The 19,025-nt window shown below is 38.7% G+C and overlaps 1 protein-coding gene and 1 pseudogene across 1 annotated transcript in view; one reads left to right on the forward strand and one right to left on the reverse strand.

Moving 5' to 3' along the window:
* The first annotated feature begins 3,697 nt into the window (after nt 1-3,697).
* ZNF804B (zinc finger protein 804B) overlaps nt 3,698-19,025 on the forward strand; it is an 800,208-nt gene continuing 784,880 nt past the window's right edge. Inside the window, exons 1-2 of the mRNA XM_054692315.1 lie at nt 3,698-3,736; nt 3,875-4,056. The gene's annotated coding sequence lies outside the window, so the exon portion shown is untranslated. The remainder of the gene's footprint in view (nt 3,737-3,874; nt 4,057-19,025) is intronic.
* On the reverse strand, nt 9,662-11,810 carry LOC119250015 (splicing factor YJU2-like; annotated as a pseudogene).

Consider the following 19,025-nt stretch of genomic DNA (forward strand, 5'->3'; position numbering starts at 1 on the left):
TAGCTACTTGCCTGCCTGGGACTCCTGATTGAGTGGTCCACGTGAAGTCTGAGTGCCATGACAGATTCTCTATTAAGCATGTTAGGTTGTGCAGTTATTTTCTCCCACCGCCCTCACACTCCAATTTTTTTTTCAAAGTTAAAGATAATTTAACTTTTTCAAAACTAAAAGGAAATAGAAAAGTACAGAATGAAAATCGTGCATCCCACTATAGTCTCCCATCTGCCTGTTTCCTATCTTTCCTCAGCCACACTTAACTACTGCTGTTAATTTCTTATGTGTCCTTCCAGAATTTAATACATTTATATACAAGCAAATACTAATATCTTCTTTTCTTCTCTTTTACACATAAATGGAAAAAATGCTGTGCATGATGTACAGTACACTGAGCTTTTCATTTAGTAATTTTTCTGGGGAGAGCTTTCCAAATTAGTATACAGGGAACTTGTTACTCTTTCTTACAGCTGTAAATAGTACTCATTATATGAATGCACAATAATTTATTTAACCATTCCCTTACAGATGGACGTGTTATTTGGGGAACAAGTGCGAGTGTTTATGCAGGACAGATTCACAAAGTGAAACTTGTGGGGTCATATGGTGTAGTTCTAGATATTGGAAAATTGACTTCCACAGGTATAATCTTAACAGCAACATGTGGGAGAGTGCCTGACAAACAAAATTTCATTTGCTTTAAAATCACAATTTTAAATTCTAACAATGTGATAGATAAAAATGATGGTTTCAATTTACATTTCTCTTTTTATGAATGAGGTTGAGATCTATGTTTCAATCTTCATTGGGTCTTTTGAATTCCCGTTCGATTGTACCCATTGAACTCTGATAATGTACTCCATATGGAGGCATATGGGGCTGTTCAGAAAGCAAATCCCACACAGGACCCTCTATCTCCCATCGGTTGTGTCTGTATGCCAAGGTTGACACAGTTCAGACAGTGTTTTTAATCTGTGAAGTTCTGTTACTCTTAGAGTGAACCTAGTATTTATCAAATAACTTTGATGACTACTAATTTGTATTTTCTTCTGATTTCTGTATTATGTCTGTCGGTTTAATTAATTCATCTTTATTCATGATGCCACATACTCTTTCTTTCTTGTCAAATTTCTTTGGAATTACTAGTAAAGGAAAATCTTTTTCATCATGGCAAATTCTCCTTCTATTTCCATCATATGACGAGTAAAAAATGGAGGGTTTTGTCATCAAAAATTATCCTGTCAGGTACCATCTTCCCCACTGCATTTTCTTCTATAAAGACTAATGCAGCATACAGCGAAATAAGCCAGAAAGAAAAAGAAAAATACCGGATGGTCTCACTCATAGCAGGAATCTAGAAAACTTAAATAAGGGACCAGGAAAATGAATAACTATAAGAAAGTGAAAATCAAAATCAACAAAAAACTATGAACCAGAGACACTTTTTGGGGGGTGGGGGCCGGGAGGGGAGGGATTGGGGTCAGAATGGGGCATTTGCAATTGTATGGGGGAATATAAAAATAAAATTTATTATTTAAAAAAAAAAGACTAATGCAGCATATACCAACAGATAAATGTACTCAGATAGGGATTGAACATTCAACCAATGTGTATGTACTGAGTGGCCTACTATGGCCATGCATTGTTTTAGGCACGTACCATTGTCTACCACAACCTGGCAAAGAAGATATTTGGGACTTCATTAAATTTATCTACATTGTGTGTGAATAGGAAGGACTATGTATAAACGATGCATATTGCACACTTTATCGAAGGAGCAAAATTGGCAATTGAACTTGCCCTTGTCTTGCTGTGAGTATTGGGCAGGTTCTTTTATCTCTCTGGGCCTCAGCTTTCTCATGTGTGAAAAATGTAATGCTGATTAGAATAGATGATATTTACATTCTTAGTTTTAACATTCTGAGATCATAATGACCATATGCTACTTTTACAATTTAAAAGTAGATAAGAATTTACATACTAACAAAAAATAATTGTCCCTTTTCCCTTTTGTGGCTACCTCTCTAAGTGTTCATCCTTTTTCATCTGGAAGTAGCAAGACAGGAATATATAAGAATTTGTCATATGATAAATATGTGCCTTTAAAAAAACTCCCAGGACATTAAATATTCAACATTTATGACACATTTTTGTTGAAGCATTTCCAAATGATTTAAATGTCACAAAATATAAATCTCAGCCAAAAAATACTTTTCATATATTCTGGAGAAACCTAAAGAACCTGGGAGAAGAATGGGCATTTGATGTAGATATTGTGACCTTGGCCTCACACAATGTAATTTTATTAAACCGCTCTCACCTCTGTTTTCTCCATTTCCATCTAATTTTTCTGTCGTATTTATCCTGGGTTATTCTTCAGGTTCAGCTATTTCATCTGCAGTGGCAGTTGGTCAAATTATGAACTCAGTTTGATAGCTATTTTAATGGCTTTCATTTTAAATAGGAAATAATTTCATTGATTATCTTTAATGCCGACTATTTAGATTGACATTAGCTTATGTCTTGTTACTTTGGATAAATTGTATATCTTTATTTTTAAATTAACGTGATTTACCATAAAAGAAAACATTTTGAAATCTTGTTTTAAGTACGTTTCATCAATTACTGATGTAATTTACCTGCTTTATTACTTATCTGTGCCTGTTTATTTCTAAAATGATGATACCAGTAACTCTCAAATTGTTATAAGGTTAGAAATAATATATGAACACATAAAACTAAGCACAGTAGGACTCAATAAATGATAGTTGTTTCATCATTATCATTACTATGAGTGATCAAATAAAATATCCACTAGCAGTTTTTCCTCTAAATTTTTCATGTAAGGCAAAGATTAGAAAGTGAAGTCGTGCTGGTTTTATATCTTACTGGTATTTTAAAAATGTTTTCTATTGCTATTTGCAAACATCTAGCAACTTAGATGAACATTCAAATATTGGGCAAATTCAAGAGGGATGAAACACAGCTCACATAATCTAATTGCCGTGATAGAAAGTAGTGCACATGTTCCTAAAATGTCACAATAGAAGTCTTTTGTGAACAATTTTCTCTCACGATCGCTGTTCTTAAACTTAGTCGGTATCATAAAAAAGGAGCGAACGTTTTATTTAATCCAACTAGTCTTTGTTAGTATAGTTGGAAGAGATTTTTTTTGTTTAAGATTTATTTTTTTGCATATAAGAACTGGGTTCTAGGCCAGAGGGGCGGAGTGTGGGTGGGAGGATTCACCAGAGACAGTGGGGAGCAGAAACAGGCAGATCTACTGAAATACATAGCTAAAGGGGATCAGCAGGTGAAACAGGAGAGGTCTACTGCGCCATGTGGGTTAGCTACCTGGCGGGGCATCGAACTCTGTGCTGCAATGGCAGCCGATAGCTTCACAGTGCGGAGACCTAATCCCTTGCGCCACCACGGAGGCCCTAACTTGGAAGAGTTTTGAAGAAAGCAACTTTGTTTTTAAAAGAGGAGGAAAGACCGAACTCTCAGGAAGGGCTGGTCCAGCGGCAGGTGTGAGAATGGATGTCAAACTCCCTTTGCCTGACCTCCTCCCGGCGCAGTGTCGCTTCCGAGACGAGCCTCTAGGGGGCGCAGGAGCACCAGGAGAGGCGCGCTCCTCGCCGGCGCGCAGCGGGGCGCGCACACGGGCGCTCGGACCGGCTGCGCGCGCGGCCCTTCGGGAAGGGGTCGGGCGGGCGACAGGGGTCAGCCGGAGTTCCTGAGGGTGAGCGCAGGGAAATGCCTGACTTATATTTTCGCTTGAAGTCTGTCCTCCTCCTCCTTAAAAAATACTAAGTTACTTAAATACACGAGAGCGCGCTACAGCTCATGATTTTTTTTTTTTTTTTTTTTTTTTTTTAAGGAAAGGCGTGCCCGGGAGATTGGCTTTTCAGTGCTTTAGAAGTTACGACCCCCAGGCGGGCATAGGGGTTGGAGAGACAACCCACCCCCCTTCCCGAGCGGCCCTTGAGCAGAATGGTTATGGCCCAGAGGCGGAATTCCGAATGCTCTGAGTTTGAATCCTGATTCTCCCCTTTGGGTAAGGTAGGTGCTCTCTGAGCTTTGGTTTTGCCATAGATAACAAAGGAGACTCCCTCAAGTGGTTGCAAAGGTTAAAGGAGTAAATTGTGGGGCCTCCCTGGTGGCGCAAGGGGTTAAGACGCAACCTATGAAGCTGTCTGCAGCCACTGCAGCACCAGTTCGATACCCAGCCAGGGAGCTACCCACATGGTGCAGCAGACCTCTCCCGACTCACCCGCTGCTCCCCTCAGCAGTGTATTTCGTTGGTCTGCCTGTTCTGTTCCCCACTCTGTCTCTGGTGAATCCTCTCACACCCGCCGCCCCCCCCCCTTGTATGCATAAATAAATCTTAAACAAAAAAAACATGCAAAGGAGTAAATTGTGGTTAGGTACTTGGTGCAGAGCTGTACATGTATTGCCCCACAAGTCTGTATTTTTTCCCCCAAAGTAGAACAACATGCATCACTGAGGCAGCAGATTCTGAGGCCAGGCATCCGGTCAGCTTTTCATATCTTGCTATTTAAGTGAAAAATTCTACATTTCTTCCTGACAAAATGTGTTGTGGGAGAGAGGGGTTGTCATCGAAGTTCTGACAACAAGCTCAGGTGCACATTTGAGCAGGCTGCTCTGACACAGCTTCTCAGTAGGAGAATTCTGGTACTTTCTAAAAGTTTAGTGTATCTTGTCCACAACAGATTTTCATGGAGGAGAGGAAAGAGAAGGTGGGTGTAGGGGCAGAAAGGGTACAGAGCAGGTTTTCTATGACTGAAACAAACGGGCAAATGAGGAGTCCTGGAGGCCTCGGTGGCTTTTTCAGGCTTTTGTTGCCATTTTACCAGGTACATGCAGGCAGGGGGTGGGGGGTCAGGAGGCTGCCAGGCCTGCCAGCCCCCAGCGAATCTTCACTCTTTCCTGGGCTCTCTGACTTCTCTTGTGGCCTCTGCTTCTCTGTTTGTTCTCCTTCTGGTGTTCTGCTCTGCTCTGCTGGTGTCCCTGCGACGCTGCCCTTATAAGCCCAGTCTCAGCCCAGGTGTACCCACCTATGTACGCCCACACCCCGCCATCAGGTGCCCACTATCAGGCACGTGTTCAGGACCACAGGGATCCATCATCAATCCTAATGGTGGGTGGGCAGAAAAGCCTGACACTTACCCTACAGTGGGTTTTTCCTGATGCCCAAACAGCCTTTTGCTACCAGATCCTAGTTTAAAAATAGTGCCCCAAATAAGCACCTACCAAAGGAATCCAAGAGAAGTAACAGAAAGTGGTATTTTGGAAAATAATTTTCTAACAATTTAAAAGAAAAGCATTATAGGTATGTAAATGTAGCCCTCGTGGGAAAAACATGATGGTGACCAGTGTAAATATAGTAAGAGTTGTAGGGTAAGTGATTTAATCAGGCTTTTTACACCAGTAGCCTCTGTGGTTGTCACCTGTGGCCTTGATCTTGTGAATGCAGAAGGCACATAAGGGCGTGGGTGTGTGGGTGTGGGGCACATGTGCTTGATTTTGTACACCTGGAGCATGGTGTGGGCATGTGTAAGTGTGCACACTGGAGCCTGGACTATTAGAACAGCATCATTCAGAGACGGAGGATGGCTACAGGGATGAGTAACTATGGAAGAGGTGAGACCATGAGAGAATGTCAGAGAGAGCCCAGAGAAAGAGTAAAGATTGGTGGGGGGCTGGGAGGCTCAGTTGCCTGCCTCCCATACCATCTGCCTTTTCCCAGGCCCATGCCTCTCTCTCTGCCTGGTATGTCTGTGTACCTGTTTCCCTGAGAGAGCATTAAAGCCTGAAAAGCTCTGGGATTGTCCTTTATCCCTCTGCCCGAAGTGCTAGGGAACCTGCCCTGTGCCTGCTAGCACTACACAAGGGGTAAGAAGCAAATCCTTGAATACCCCACTCTCCTCATCTGCCATTTTGCCTTAGTTTTTCATTCTCAGTGAACTTTCATACATAAGTTAATTGGGAAGCACATGGGTAGTGCTATTAGAAGACAAAGGAGATAGAGCTTTAAGTTCTTTTCTAGATTCCTGTAGGGTAAAGAAAAATATCAGGCTTTTCTGCCCTCCTGCCCTCAGGACAGATGATGGATCCTTGCGGTCCTGAATGCATGCCTGATGGCGGCCACCTGGAGTAGGGTGTGGGCATAGGTAGATGGGATTCACCTGGGCTAAGACTGGGCTTTTAAGGTCGGCATCATGGGGGCGCCAGCAGAAGCCAAGAAGCTGAGAACGCCGGAGAGCCCAGATAGAGTGAAGACTTTCTGGGGCCTGGGAGGCTGGCAGGCCTCCCAGCCCCCCTGCACCCCTGCCTGCCGTATGCCTGGTGAACCCCAATAAAAAACCTGCAAAAAACCACTGAGGACTCTGACTCCTCCTTTACCCGGTCTCCTGGATATTAGAAAACCTGCACTGTGCCCATTCCTGCCCTTACAACACTGCCCTTACAGCAAATCTTCACTCTATCTGGGCTCTCTGGCATTCTCTGCTTCTGCTTCGGGCTTCTTCTCTTTTGGCTTCTACTGGCGTCTCCGAGACACCACCCTTAAAAACACAGTCTTAGCACAGGTGTACCCACTTCAGGTGCCCGCCATCAGGCATGCATTCAGGATCACAGGGTTCCCTCATCTATCCTGATGGTGGGAAGCAGAAAAGCCTGATTTTTTACCTTACCCTACAAGTGCCTATCTAGATCATAAAATGAATGGCAAAAATCCACACTTTGTATTCCATCATGGAAGCAGCAGCAGCTCTGTATTTAACTTACACCCTGTTCTTCATACCCAGGGTAGTGAAGAAATGAAAACCTGGGCTTTCTTTTCTGGTCATCCTCCAAGTGGCAGAATTAGCAGGCATGTCTTGGGGTTGTGATTTTCAGGACAAGAGCCATTCTTGCAGGTCTTCCAGATTCTAAGCCCTGGTACAAGCATGCTTGACTGAAAGTCCTGCCTCTCTCTGGTGAACTCACCTCCCCCAGCCCTCACCTGCCTCCCTTCCCATTGTAAAGGAATCAGTGATTCCTGTGGACCTGAAGCAGGAGCATCCTTTTCCCAAGTTTTCGCCTAGGCCAGTGAGTTCTCATCACTCTTTGGCAAATTGCACGTAATGGAAACAATTCTAACTAGGTTTTGAAGACCTGGAAGTATTTTGTAGGCTTCAGTAGATGTTACAATTGGCTGATTAAATTCCTTAGTTTAGATGGCAATTATTAGCACCTATTACATTTCAGGTCTGTGCTGCACATTGCAGATCCCAAATAGAGTAAGTCCTGGTCCCTGCTCTCAGGTATTAATGGAAGAGAATTGGATGAAGACAAAGAAATGATTGCATTGCTTTTGCACCTGGTTTATGACTAGTCTGTTATTTTCCTGGCGTCATTCTCTTTGAGATCTGTGGTGGCTGGTGATGGGTTAATTGTACACATGGTGTGCTGGGGTGAACAAGAAAAAGGGAGCTATCTCAACATCATATGTTCTGTTCAGATTAGTTCTGCTTTCTATAGCAAAGAACAGTCTCTGTGGCAAAAAATGTGGAGAGTGTAATCCTGTATGGTATAGTCTACTGTATTAGGAAGTCACATTCAGGGATGTGAAGGGCAAGCTGTAATATCCATGGTGACCCGAATGACTAGTTTTGTCATTTTTTCTCTCTATTGGAAACACCCATCACTATATTTACAATATGCTTTCTGAAATGTGAGGCAAGACCATAAGGAAAGTGATAGTTGTTTATTTCTTTAATTCAATTGGTATTTTATGGTTACAGGTCTTATTCCAAATCTTTAATACGTTTTGAATTTTTGTGTAAGGATTTAAGTTGGGATCTAGTTTATTTTCTGTTTCTTTTTTTTCCCCTGTGTGTGGCTGTCTGAACTATTATTGAGATCATGAGGAGAAAAAGAATCATTAAGTTACCATGGATTCATACATAAATGGGAACCATCCATTCCTTCCTGTAGAAACCCAGAGATTGACTGTTGGACGTCAAGAGCAACTGAATGTGTGTGTGTGTGTATGAGTGTGTATATTTCTTTTTTTTTGAGTGTGTATATTTCTATATGTCAAAATTCATAATGTATTTCTGCCATTTTTATTAAAAATTCTTTAAAATGTAAATATATAATGAAACATATATTCATCTAAAACATGAAACAACCCCCCCTCAGGAAAATCTTTCAAAACTTCATCTTCATCCTAACACCCGGGAAGTGTCAAGTCGTTCATCATGTATAATTAATACATCCCTTCTTTCCTTTCCTCCACAAGCACAGGCATTGCAAAATGAGTCATGTGGCTTTGTAGTAAATAACAATGTTTTCAACAATTTGTTTCCTTGTCTGGACAGATGTATCATTTAATTTGTCAATTCTGAAAATTTATTTATTGGTGTTTTTGTTCTCAGTTGCAAAAATACACATACTTTCTTATTGCAAATACAGAACAAAAAAAATTCATAATATTGGAAACCTATATTTTTTAAACATATCTTTCATTTTAAAATGATGTGAGTTATCAAAAACATAACAGTATTTAAGTAAATAAGATAGGGTAGTTTTATGAAATGCAGATAGGTCTTCTAGTAGAAAAAAAGGTCATTGGACTAATATAAGCATTTAGTCTATTCAGTTTTATATTTGTGCAATGATTTTCTTCCTCCAGAATGGGTTTTGTATTAGAAATAAATTTCAGCATTTAGTGTATTAGGCTAGTGTGTAGAATTTGTGCTCAATTAATACATAGTTATTTAAAGTAAATTTTGGACTACTCTAGGGGAAGTAAAATTTGACAGATAATACACAAAGATTTGCTTTAGCATCTTTTTTTTTTTTTTTTTGGAAGAATGCATTGAAAATTGAGCTGATAAATATTTATTTATTTTAAAAGATTTATTTATTTATTTATACAAGAACCAGGGTACAGGCCAGATGCACGGGAGGGTAAGAGGATTCACCAGAGACAGAGCAGGAAACAGAACAGGCAGACTGACAAAATACACTGCTGAGGGGAGCAGCGGGCATGACAGGAGAGATCTGCCACGCCATGTGGCACCCTCGCTGGCTGGCCAGGATAGAATCGGCACTGCAGAGGCTGTGAACAGCTCCACAGCGCTGCGCTCAACCGCCCATGCCACCAGGGGAGGCCCTTTGCTTTAGCATCTTAATATATATTTATTTGATTACCATTTATTGAAATATATGAGAATTTAAAACTTTATATAGAATAATCCAGTCATCTAGGTGAAAACTAACTCACTTGGTATTTTAGTTTTCTAATCCATGTTGGAATTTGGTAGCCATTTCTCAGGCACAGCTGTAAATCTGGCTTCTCTCTTCAGAGGTCAGCTCATGGAAGCTTCTTTTTTTTTTTTATCTGAGGCTGGGTACAGAGTGGGAGCAATCTGGACTCTGGGGGACTTAAAAGACCCCTGCACTCCCCTAAATCTTCTTTCAGAGTCCTAACCATAGTTGATACCTCCTGATTATATCATTTAATTCTTCTGTTTTCTGAGGGAGGGGCTGCCCATGGGCAGCAAATTGGTGGGGGAGGAGAGGTGGAGCTGCCCCATTTTTCCAACAGCTCCTACAGCTTAGGCCATGGTGGGAAAATGCAAGTCTTGTCCTGCAGTCATGCTGGAAACCCAGGTTTAACTTGCACCAAGGCTGCTGTCTCCCTCTCATCCTCTTCCTGCTTCTGCCACTCCCTCCTGGACAGGTGGTGCTGCCCTTGCAGGGCCTCAGATGCCACATGGACCTGCCACTTGTTCAGGTCCTTGATCTTCTGAAGGTTCTCCAAAACCTCCACCTCTAGCTTGGAGTCCTTGGTTTGGTTCTTCAGCACTTTTATGGGGTTGTTCAGCTCTTTGCCACCTGCTCCTTCTGTACCCTCTTCTCCTCAAGGAGCTTATCATTCTGGAAGTTCTGTGTGACTCCACTTTCCATGGTGTAACCTGTGTTCTCAGGGTCTATCTTGAAGGTGATCTTTGCTAGGTGGTGCACACTGTTAATGTAGAAGTGGAAGATGGGCAGGCCCAGGTAGGTCTTCTTCTGCACTGTCACTTTGCACATTGATCTTATTGCCCTTGTAGATGAAGTGTCTGTAGGTCTTACATCTCATATGGAAATGTGGCATCAAGTGTACCACATATTGTGTTCTTTGGGGAGCTTGAGTTTGGGCATCTTCCATGGTTCAGAGTGGGGTAGTATTTGTTCAAAACTTTCTGTTCTGACAAATTTTCTGCCTCCTCTCCTCACAAGTGCAAGAGATCTGGTTATGCTGAGTGTTTATCACACTGTCCGTTCTACTTCTAACATTATTTCATCTCTGATATTATTAGAACTTTTGGAAAATATCAGAGGATTCATGTATCCTGGCATGTATGTATGTCCACAATTTATTCCTTGTTGTCTGTTCTATACTCCTACTGGTGAAAAATAAAATAATGCTATTGCTTGATAGCTAACTGAATTTAGGAATCTCAGATATATGAATGAGCTAAGGTCCTAAGAAAAAGTTGCATAAACTGGAGTCATTAAAAAAACAAACATACTGCTGAGACTGTCTTTGAAAATGTGTTGCTTAGAATAAAGTGGCTGATTTTGCCACGATAGTAAAATTGTGGTATGTTAGCTCCTGCCATTTTGATTGCTGTTTAGAACTTCAGAATTCAAATGTTATGAAAATTCAGGAGCTATCACATGTGTATTTAAAAGACATGTACTTTAAGGGGGAAAAAACAAAGTTCATTTAAATCGCTATTGAATATCTACTTGTACTAAGTGTAGCATTCTTTTATTTTTTAAATCAGGCAAGTAAGAAATGAAAGGCATGGCAAGTAAGAAATGGTAAGTAAGAAATGAAAGGCATGGAAATTGAATAATTTAATTCAAGTTTCTTACTTACCCCAAATAGGAACAATTCTTATTAAACAGAACAGCTAAATATTACATTGTAGAATACCATAACTCATATAATAAACCAACTTAAACTTAAGAAATTAGGACCTCCCTTGGTGGCGCAGGCAGTTGAGCGCTGCGCTGTGAAGCTGTCTGCAGCCTCTGCAGCGCTGGTTCGATCCTGGCCAGCTGGCAAGGGTCCCATATGGAGCAGCAGACCTGTCCTGTCGCGCCCACTGCTCCCTTCAGCAGTGTATTTCATCAGTCTGCCTGTTCTGTTTCCCCGCTCTGTCTCTGGTGGATCCTCTCACCCTCCCGTGCATCTGGCCTGTACCCTGGTTCTTGTATAAAAATAAATAAATTTTTAAAAAAATCAAATTAAGAAATTAGTTTTACTTAAGGCCAGTTGTTAGTATCAGCTGCCATGGGACTGATGTGTTCATTATGTTTTTTCTCCCTTGTTGAAGTTTTACTGTAGTGCAATTTCTATACATGTATTCTTGAGAGAGTAGGTAAAATAATAAAGGACTGAACAAATTTCTCCAAGAGGTTAGAGGACTACAGAATTCATCACTGACCTCAGCGGAAGTTCAGTAACAATGTTATGCGGGAGTAGACGTAATTCCATCTACACCAAAGGCTAACTACTAAAAAATCGGAACTTTCCCTGCCTAAAAATACATAGTGAGGTAACTGAAAAACAAACAAGCTATCTATTTGTCTTTAATGTTCTCCTCGGGAATGGCTGCTTTTAAAAAATATTTTGTGCCCAGGAGAGGGGATTGCTCTGTAATAATCTGACTCTTGAAAGGTTATTATTAATAATCTATAGCTGACTCTAGTAATCTGACTCTTGACAGGCATTTACCTGTATTGCTCATTGTTTAATTTAAAATAAGCTGTAAATTTTTTTTTTTTTTTTAAATATTGCTGTCTGGGGATGTTCCCATAGTAACCTTGCCTTGGCAACGAACCATGAGTGCTGCCCAAATAGTTCTCAGAAAACAGAGTAGAACAGTAATTTGAACATAGTGAAATTGCTCTCCTCCTCCCCTGTGGAACCTCCAAAGAACTAGCAGGTAATGAAGAGATGGAAAAGATGGAGAAACAAAGGACATAAACTTGAGTGAAGACAGTTGAAAGGAAAAGGGATTTAAGAAAGTGCTTCCACCACAGATGAAGTAATTATGGCATTGAAGTAATTATGGTATTTTAAAAGTTAAACTGGAAGTAATAAAAAAAACTATGCTTGGTGTGGTGAGCAATTTAGCAAGCCATTCCTGGAAGTCACCTGAAGGACTAGCTAAGGTGGAGGGTGGGAGCCAAGGGAGGAGACAGAACACCCAGACCATGTGGTAGATCAGACAGACAGACATTGTGTGGTTTGAACACACAGCTTTCCAGCTTAATTTTAAGACCATATTTTAATGATATACTGTGTGCATGTGTGTACACATGCACATTTGTGAGTATAGAGTGTCTCTCTAGTTGAATCTAAACTGAGCTTCAAAGTTAGGTTGTGTTTAATGGAGGGCTGTTGTTCCCTTTCCTCTTAAGCATGTATTGTAATTTAGAAGTGATCTAATAAAAAAAAAATAAGCTTTTTTTTTTTTTTTTTGGTGGTGTGGGGACTCTGGAGTGAAGGCTATAGGAGAATGGTTGTTATTTCCTAGGTAGAGTTCTCTAGTGGGACAGATGAGCTGTTTTTCTACCTCATTTATAAGCCTGGAATCCTTTTTCTTGTTTGTTCCCATTGGCAGTTTGACTTCCTATCAAATTTCTTGTAATGAAAGTTGGTTTTCAGTATTTCTCCCTAGAATGCATTTCTCAGTAGATGGCAAAATGATTGTTCTGTAATGCTGGCTTCATCATGTCACATTGTCTTACTTAAAATCTTGAGGAACAGACTCTCAGTTTGTCCTTCATGATGTACCTGCCTACTTTTTACCTCACAGGTTGGTTGTCCCCCTGTCCTCATAATTTAGCCTACATTGTTAAATCTCCTCCTGGTTCCTGAGTCATCCAATTTCATACCTCCCCTCCTCTGGAGCCTGGAATCCTGACTTTTTAACCTCTCTCTTCAATTCCCAGTTTCCTCCAACTAGCAAGACGAAAGCAGTTGAGAAAGGAAACCATTTATCTGCTTGGCTTTATAAGTTTGAGTATATGTCATTTATTGAAATGGTGACCTGTCAGAAAATTTTCCAGATCTGTTTATTCAAAGAGAATTATGCTCTTTTCAGGAAAATCAGTTCTATTTATTAAAAATATATTGAGATTTATTGATAAATTATATTCTTCTAGTAATGGCAATATTATTTGCATGATACAGTTTTTGAAATACTATTTCTTTCTGAGTATATTACATGTGTAATTTTGCAATATTTACAAAATAAAGGCAGGTAAAGGTACAACAGCAGTACTAATCTTCTAACTTGTGGTAGTGGGAAAGGTATCCATAGCAATCCAGTTTAGGGGATGAGAATGACTAAATCATCCCAGACTTACTTGGGAAAATTCATACCATATGAATGTGTGCTCTGATTAATAACTGTGGATCCCCTCCTATGAGTTTAGAGAAAAATATGTGAAATCACTGACCATTCATTGATGGCAAATCAGTGCTGGGTTTTCCAGAAGTATAAATTAGAAAATTAGTTTATAGACATGGCATGCTGAAATAGGAAGAACCTGTCTTGAGCTAATTCCTAATGGAAGAAAAAAATTGTCACCTTACTTTTCAAAATAATTCTTCAATCTAAATTCATGATTTTCGAACTTGCGTGTGCATCAAAATCTGTTTAAACATTATTGCTTTCCATCCTCAGAGTTTATGAATTAATATATTTGGGATGCACCCTGAGAATGTGCAAGTGTATTATTCCTTTCTCCACGTTCTCTTTTGCAGTTGTTGAAAGTCATTTTGATGTGTAATAACACTTTAACAAGAATCAAACCCATTTTCATTTGCAGTTTACTTTTTGGTAACAGGGCAAGTGATAATAGAGTGAATCAACATTAGCTCTTTTATATATACATTATTTTTATTTAAGTCATATAAAATTTGACTCTGTCTTTATCTCAGGTTGAGTGAAAATTCAATTATTAAAACTTCATGTCCACCCTGACCCACACTTCACACTTGTGTTAAAAAAAGCCCCATAGGTTTTTATGCAGAGCAAAACATTATAGGAATCATTTTTGTTCTTTGTTTCAGTTATTTTACTAGTGATGTGATCTCAGAGTGTTATATGGTATTTTTATTATGAACCTCTCTCTAGATAGTATTTGGGCTTGGAAATCTTTGAGACTGGAGTCTTGGTTTCAGGGGGTGGTCGCCTCAGACAAATCATACTTCTCAGAGGTATAATGTGCCACAGATCTCTTACTAGTGACATCAGTAGACCATGATCATTTTTTATTCTTGGAGCATTATTACTATCTTTTTGAGGCTTCTGCTTATCTTATGAAAGCCACTTCTTCTTTCCTTATCCAAGATATCTGGATTAATCTTCTTAGTAACTTTAGATTTTCACGAAAACCAAGAAGAAATGTTGTGCAGCAATTTCTGATTTCTGCATTATAAACATTTCTCAGGCAAACAAAGACACAAAAACTTTCTTTTTGAATCATAATAGAAAAATTACATAGAATAGACCACAGCTAGCTCTCGTTCTTTTCTATTCTCTATCATTAATAACAGAACACAAATTAATGACTCAATAGATATTTTGTATTTTATATAACACTCTATGATGATTTTTAAGAGAACAGTTTGTTATGTTTATGAAGTAATAAGATTTCATTTTAACCATTCCAATTTTCCCCCCATTTTATTCTTTTTTTTTTTTTAAATTGAGGCAACATTGGTTTACAACTCTGTATATGATTTAAGGGCAGAGGCTCACACCTCCTCAGATGTGTACTACCAGATTACCACCAAAGCACACACAGTTCTTTACCCTAGACCCTGGGCCCCTCCCACTTTATTCCTACCTCTGCCATCCCTTCCCTTCTAGTAGCCTCAGTTCTGCAGGCAAAACATAGGGTTTGTTTGGGTTTAGTTTGGTCAGTTCCTTTGTTTCATTTCTCTGTATTCCACATGAGTGAAATCATCCAGAATTTACCTTTTACCTTCTGACTGACTTTATTTGTTGTAATCCCACCCAGTTCCATTTAAGCTGGCACAAGTACCATATATATATATTTTTTTATAGTAACCTAGTTGTGTACCATCGTATATGAATGCCAGATTTATTTATTTATTTAATATATTTTTACATCATTTTTCATTTTTGCACAATGTATTTTTTGTATGCATTTGCATCTTGGTTATAGGCCCCATACAATTCCCCCCCTCTTATTTTGACCCTAATTCATCCTCCCCTCCCCCCATAGTGTGTCTCTGGTTTATAGTTGCTCGTTGATTTTGATTTTTACTTTATTATAATTAGTCTTTTTCCTGGCCCCTTATTTGGGTCTTCTAAATTCCTCCTATGAGTGAAACCATCCAGTATTTTTCTTTTTCTTTCTGGCTTATGTCATTGAGCACATGTTGCTGCAAATTGAATGAGTTTATCTTTTTTGATTGCTGAGTAATATTCCATTGTGTGTATATACCACATCTTCTTGATCCATATATCTATTTTGGGGCATTTTGGTTGTTTCCATAGCCTAGCTATTGTGAATAGTGCTGCTATAAACATAGGGGTGCAGATGCCCTTTTGAACATCTGATAATAGAGTGAATCAACATTAGCTCTTTTGTATATACATTATTATTATTTAAGTCATGTAAAATTTAACTTTGTCTTTATCCTCTCAGTTCGAATGAAAATTCAATTATTAAAACTTCATGTCCACCCTGATCCACATTTCACACTTGTGTTAAAAAAATGCCCCATAGGTTTTAATGCAGAGCAAAACATTATAGGAGGCATTTTTGTTCTTTGTTTCAGTTATTGAATTAATGAATAAAGTTTGAATTAATGTTTGAATTAATGTCTGTGTGTCCTTTGGGTAAATACCTAGGAGTGGAATTGCTGGATCATATGGCACCTCTACTTTAGTAGGAATCTCCACACAGCTTTTGAGGAATCTCCACACAGCTTTCCATAGTGGTTGGACCTGTTTGCACTTCTACCAGCAGTGCAGGAGGGTCCTTTTTTCTCCACATCCTCTCCAACATTTGTTATAGCTAGTTTTTTTTAATATGTGCCATTCTCACTGGTGTAAGATGGTATCTCATTGTAGTTTTGATTTGCATTTCCCTGATTACAAGTGATGCTGAACGTTTTTCCATATGCCTGTTGGCCATTAGCATTTCCAATTTGGAGAAGTTTCTTTTTAGCTCCTCTGCCCATATTTTGACTGGATTATTTACTTTGTTTTTGTTGGATCTCTTCAGCTCTTTGTAGATTTTTGTGATCAGTCATTTATCATTAGTGTGTGCAAAAATTTTCTCCCAGTTGGTAGGGTGTCTCTTTGCTTTGTTTACTGTCTCTTTTGCTGTACAGAAGCTCTTTAATTTGATATTTTCCCAGCTGTTTATCTTTGCCTTCACTATCACTGCTTTGGGTGATGAGTGTGTAAAGATTTGCTGAGGTATATGCCATGTAGTGTTTCACCTATATTTCCTTGTATATATGTTATGGTTTCAGGTCTTATGTCTAGTTTCTTAATCCATTTTGGGTTGGTTTTTGTGCATGGTGTGAGATAATAGTCAAGCTTCATTCTTTTGCATGTAGTGACCCAGTTTTCCCAGCACCATTTATTGAACAAACTTTCTTTGTTCCAGTGCATATTCTTTGCTCCTTTGTCAAAGATTAGTTGACTGTAAATCTGTGGGTTTATTTCTGGATTTTCTGTTCAGTTCCATTGGTCCGTATGTTTGTTCTTGTTCCAATACCACACAGTTTTGATTATTATGGCTTTGTATTATAGTTTGAATTCTGGGAATGTGGTGCCTCCATTCCCTTCTTCTTCTTTTTTTTTTTTTTTTTTCAGGAGAGCTTTGTCTATTTGGGGTTTTTGGTGATTTCATATGAATTTCATTAATATTTGTTCTATTTCTTTGAAGAATATCATTGAAATACTTATTGGAATAACATTGAATCTGTAAATTGCTTTTGGTAGGATGGCCATTTTGATAATGTTAATTCTTCCAACCCATGAACAGGGGATGTCTTTCCATTTCTTTGTGTCTTCTGTTTCTTTTAACAGTGTTTTATAGTTTTCTTTGTATAAGTCCTTTACCTTTTTTGTTAGGTTTATTCCCAAGTATTTGATTTTTTTTTTGTTTCACTAAGAAAAGGGATGGTTTTCTTGATTTCATCTTCTTCAGATTGATTGTTTGTGTATGGGAAACAATAGGATTTTTGTGTGTTGATTTTGTATCCAACTTTACTAAACTGGTTGATTAATTAGGTTTTCTGTGGAGTTTTTGGGGTTCTCTATGTATATTATCAGATGTTAGGATTCTTTTAATGTATTGTTGCATTCAATGTGCTAATATTTTGTTTAGGATTTTTGCATCTATGTTCATCAGGATTATTGGTCTATATAATTTTCTTTTTTTTGAGTGCTGTCCTTGTATGCTTTTGTTACCAGTTTTGCTTGCCTCATAAACTGTGTTTGGAAAAACTTCCTCTTTCTCAGTTTTTGGGAAGAATTTGAGAAGGTTCAATATTAGTTCATCCTTGAAGATTTGGTAGATCTCACTAGTGAACTAGCTGGTCTTTTTTCGGGGAGGGGAAGACAGTGGATTATTGTTTCAATTTCCTCATTTGTATTCAATCTTTTCAGGTTTTAAATTTCTTCCTGATTTTGTCTCTAAAAACTGTATACTTCTAAAAATTGGATATTCCTTCTAGTTTATCCAATTTATTGCTATGTAGATGTTCATAGTAATCTCTTATGATTTCTGAGCTGATTGTTGTAATTTTTCCTCTTTTACATCTGACTCTATTTATTAGTTTTCTCTTTCATTCTTAGTGAGCCTAACTAGAGATTTGCCTATTTTATTTTATTTTTGAAGAACCAGTTTTTGCTTTCATTGGTCTTTTTGTCATTTGGATTTCTATTTTGTTATTTCAAATCATTATTCCCTTTGTTCTAGTGAATTTTGGATTCAATCATCTTTTTCTAGTTTCTTAAGGTTGATAGTTTATTTTCAATCTTTCTTGTTTCTTGTGTAGACCTTCATTGCTGTATACTTCCCTCTTGGTATTACTTATATTTTGTCTCAGTTTCAGGTAGTTTGTCTCCATTTTATTTTGTTTCCAGGTTTTAAAAATTTCTCTTAATGATTTGCTAGTTAACCCAGTAATCATTCAGTAGTATTTCATAATATTTAGTTTCCACATGTTTGAAAATCCTCCCCCCTTTTCTTTTTGTGGTTAACTTCTAGTTTTTCACCATTGTGATTGAATAAGATACTTGATAGGATTTCATTTTCATGAATTTATTGCCCTTTTTTTTTTATTTTACCCAAAATGTGGTCTATCTTAGAGAATGTTACATATACACTTTTTGTTTTTTAAAGATTTATTTATTTATTTATACAAGCACTGGATACAATCAGAAGTGCAGGAGGGTGAGAGAATTCACCAGAGCCAGAGCAGGGAGCAGAACAGGCAGATTGACGAAGTACACTGCTGAGGGGAGTAGTGGGCACAGCAGGAGAGGTCTGCACACCATGTGGGACCCTTGCCAGCAGCCCGGGATTGAACCGGCGCTGCAGAGGCTGCGGGTAGCTTTGCAGCCCAGCACTCAACTGCTGCGCCACCAGGGAGGCCCCTACATATACATTTGAGAAGAATGTGTACTTAGAATTTTTTGTGACTCAGTGTCTTATAAGTTACTATTAAGTTAGTCTGGTCCTATTTAATTTAATGCTGTTTCATTGTTGATTTTTTGTCTGTTTGTTTTGCCCATTGATTTGAGTAGGATGTTGACGTCTCCTACTAGTGTTGTGTTGCTATTGATGTTTGTTTATAGGTTTGTTAATATTGGGTTGTTGGAAAAGTCATGACACATTTTTTTTTGAAAAACAGAAAAAAATGTGTCATGACTTTTCCAACAACCCAGTAGTTGCTT

This window comes from Talpa occidentalis, unplaced genomic scaffold (genome assembly GCF_014898055.3).
Source record: "Talpa occidentalis isolate TD23 unplaced genomic scaffold, MPIMG_talOcc4v2.1, whole genome shotgun sequence".
Taxonomy (NCBI): Eukaryota; Metazoa; Chordata; class Mammalia; order Eulipotyphla; family Talpidae; genus Talpa; species Talpa occidentalis.